This window comes from Mastomys coucha, unplaced genomic scaffold, assembly GCF_008632895.1.
Source record: "Mastomys coucha isolate ucsf_1 unplaced genomic scaffold, UCSF_Mcou_1 pScaffold5, whole genome shotgun sequence".
In the NCBI taxonomy this organism is placed as follows: Eukaryota; Metazoa; Chordata; class Mammalia; order Rodentia; family Muridae; genus Mastomys; species Mastomys coucha.
The window spans coordinates 115117543-115120708 of NW_022196911.1; the positions used below are offsets into that span (position 1 = coordinate 115117543).

At 54.6% G+C, this 3166-nt stretch overlaps 1 protein-coding gene and 1 long non-coding RNA gene across 13 annotated transcripts in view; one reads left to right on the forward strand and one right to left on the reverse strand.

Annotated features, from left to right (window-relative positions):
• Positions 1-3166, reverse strand: part of Rbfox3 (RNA binding fox-1 homolog 3) — a 436622-nt gene that overhangs the window by 114188 nt on the left and 319268 nt on the right. The gene's annotated exons all lie outside the window — the stretch shown is intronic.
• The window catches only part of LOC116079282, a 10966-nt gene continuing 10143 nt past the window's right edge, over positions 2344-3166 (forward strand). The window contains exon 1 of the long non-coding RNA XR_004113858.1: positions 2344-2649. This is a non-coding gene — a long non-coding RNA (uncharacterized LOC116079282). The remainder of the gene's footprint in view (positions 2650-3166) is intronic.

Sequence of the window (3166 nt, forward strand, 5' to 3'; positions counted from 1 at the left end):
CTGCTTGTGACTCCATGCACACCTGCACAACACAGTCCCTGCATGTGACTCCATGCACACCTGCACAATTCAGTCCCTGCATGTGACTCCATGCACATCTGCATTAACACAGTACCTGCATGTGACTCCATGCACACCTGCACAACATAGTCCCTGCATGTGACTCCATGTACAACTGCACACAGATTCAGCACCTACATACAGTTTCATGTACACCTACATGTACTCAGAACATGTACATGGTTTCATGTACATCTACACACAAACACTCCCTGCATATGGCTTCATGTACACACAGCACCTGTATATAGCTTCATGTATACCTACATGTACACAGTCCCTGCATGTGGCTTAATACGCAAACATAAACACAGTCCCTTTAAGTGGCTTCATGAACACCTGCACACACACAGCACCTGCACATGCACATGGCTCCATCCACATCTTCACACACACAGCACCTGCACATGGCTCCATCCACATCTTCACACACACACAGCACCTGCACATGGCTCCATCCACATCTTCACACACACAGTACCTGCACATGGCTCCATCCACATCTTCACACACAGTACCTGCACATGGCTCGGTGTACATCTTCATACACACAGCACCTGCACATGCACATGGCTGTGTACATCTTCACACACAGCACCTGCACATGCACATGGCTCCATCCACATCTTCACACACAGTACCCACATATGGCTCCGTGTACATCTTCACACACACAGCACCTGTACATGGGTCCATGCACATCTGTACACATACAGCCCCCCCCCCACCCCCCCGCACAGGGCTCCATGAATATTTGCACATGCACAGCTCCTGCATACATACATATGCAGAGGCACTGATTACTTCCTCCTGCACTGAGCTGCATACCTCCCCCCAACATTCATTCTCATCTGCTTCTACACACTTACATTCTACCCCAAACACAAACTAAGATGGGACACACATTGAGTTAATCCCTAGTTGGGGGCTACTCCCCCAACTGCCATGGCCAGCGGCAGAGCGATCCTGCCCCAGAGCCCTAACATGGCATTTGCCACAGATTCAATCCACAGCCTTCCAGAATGGTGGTGTCAGAGTGGGGGAGGGTGCGTAGCCTTGATCAGAAGGCCAGCAACTATGAATAAATAATGCTAGGGAGGGGGAGGGGGAGCAGGAGGATGCTCCCCCTCATCGGGGGTTCTAGAGAGGAGAGCTCAGGTCTGTCACGACCCCCCTGGACCACAGACACACTCCAAGCTCAGCTGCTACGCCGCAGTGCCCCTTCAGCACAGCAATAAAGCACACAGCGCTCTCAATAATTCAGCAGCCAGAGAGGAACGTGGGCAGGAGGATGCACCTCAGCAGAGGGTAGGGTGGGGGACACAGCCCTGTGCCCTGCCTGCCTGCGCTGTCTGACTCCTGATTTAAAGTGGCGGGCAGATTCTTTCCTTCCCAGCAAGTACCATAAGGCAGCCACTGAGGTGTGACCCGCTCTCACAAGCCTGCATCTACCCTGCCCCTCCCCTCCCCTCCCCTCCTGCCCTTTCTCCTCCCCTCCCCTCCCTGGATAATAGCAGCTCCCACCTTCAGCTAAAGCCTGAGAACAGGAGCTATCTCCTCCTCTCTGTAGTCTGAGCCCTGTACCCATCCACAGCCCTGATGACTGTACCTGAGGCCGAAGGCACTTTCCCATCCACAGCCCTGATGACTGTACCTGAGGCCGAAGGCACTTTCCCATCCACAGCCCTGATGACTGTACCTGAGGCTGAAGGCACTTTCCCTTTCTATCGCCAGCCTGCCCGCAGTGTCCCAGGGAAACTCTCTGGCTTGCTAAGTCCTGTCCTGCTCTGAGAAGCTTTTCTACCCCTAGTCATTCCCTTGGTGTGATGGGGAGCCTCCACTTCATTTGTATTCTGAGGGTGCTGTGAGGCACCCTCGCCCCCTGCTCCCAGCCTTCACATACACTCTGAGGGAGCCCACCATCCAACTGATGAGTCTGAACACACCCTATGCACGTCATGGTCATGTCTTGTCAAAGAAAGCCCATGCCAGGGTCAGCTACCTATACTCACGTGACCCTATATGGCGCTTATCTGCACACAGCTGGCTTACCCCAGAACTGTCAGCCATATCCAGGTGGGGGGATGGTACCCGGTACCACTGACTGGGCTGGACTTCCCGAAACGAGCCCCCGATCTTCCTATAGCATTCACCCAAGTAGCAGTTTTAGACACACGAACCAGATTTTACATCTATTCTTATCACGTTTGGCAAAATTCCGTCTCTGCTCCTGTAAAGCCTACGGAATGTTTACACAATCACTGACAAGAATTGCGACCAGGATGGGGCGGAGAGCAGAGCCTTGCCGCACATGATCAAAGATAGCCCAGGAACCAGCCTGTTGCCATTCAAGCCTCTCGGATCACATCCAGCCTCAGCGCCACGCAGTGCGGTTAAAGGCGGCCATCGGCGAGCCACTCCGGGCTCTGCGGAATCGACCTCCACTCTGTGAAGCCAGCAGCCCTCCCAGACAGCCCTGACGCATGGTGGTTGCTGGGCTCCCTTGACACTGATGGTGCTGTGTGTGCTTGGCTAGTCACCCATGCTGCTGGCTGCCCCTGTGCCCCAAATCTGCCACAAGGAAGACGGGTATGCTCATAAACTCCGGCCTCCACCAGTCTCTCCCGACACTGCAGTGTGTGCAGCTTGCTGGGCCAGTCCAGATGGAGCCTGGGCCCTCTGTGGCCAATGAGTCTGTCTGAGAGAGAAAGCTCTTCGGTAGTGCTACCCAAGTAGAGCTGCGGGGTGAGGAAGGGCAGGAGCTCCGATTCATTGAGGCCTTTTCACAGACTGGGCATTAGGTATCACAGCTCAAGCCCCGAGCTGGTGCCATCCTGACCGGGAACCAGTGCCACCCAAGCACCCAGGCAGATTAAACTTCCTGTCCTCTTGGGAGTCCCTGTACTAGGAGCAAAGTGGGTGAGAGGTCAGAGACAGGAGGGAGGTCTTTGGGAGGCCAGATGAGTGGATGGACAGAGAAGGGGAAGGGGAAGGTGGGGTGGGGAGGGTCATAGGACAATGACAGGGCCTAGGAAGACACTAGAGGGGGTGGAAGAATAAGGACAGAGCTGAATAGACAAGGGAGAGGGTGAGGGGACGGGGGAGG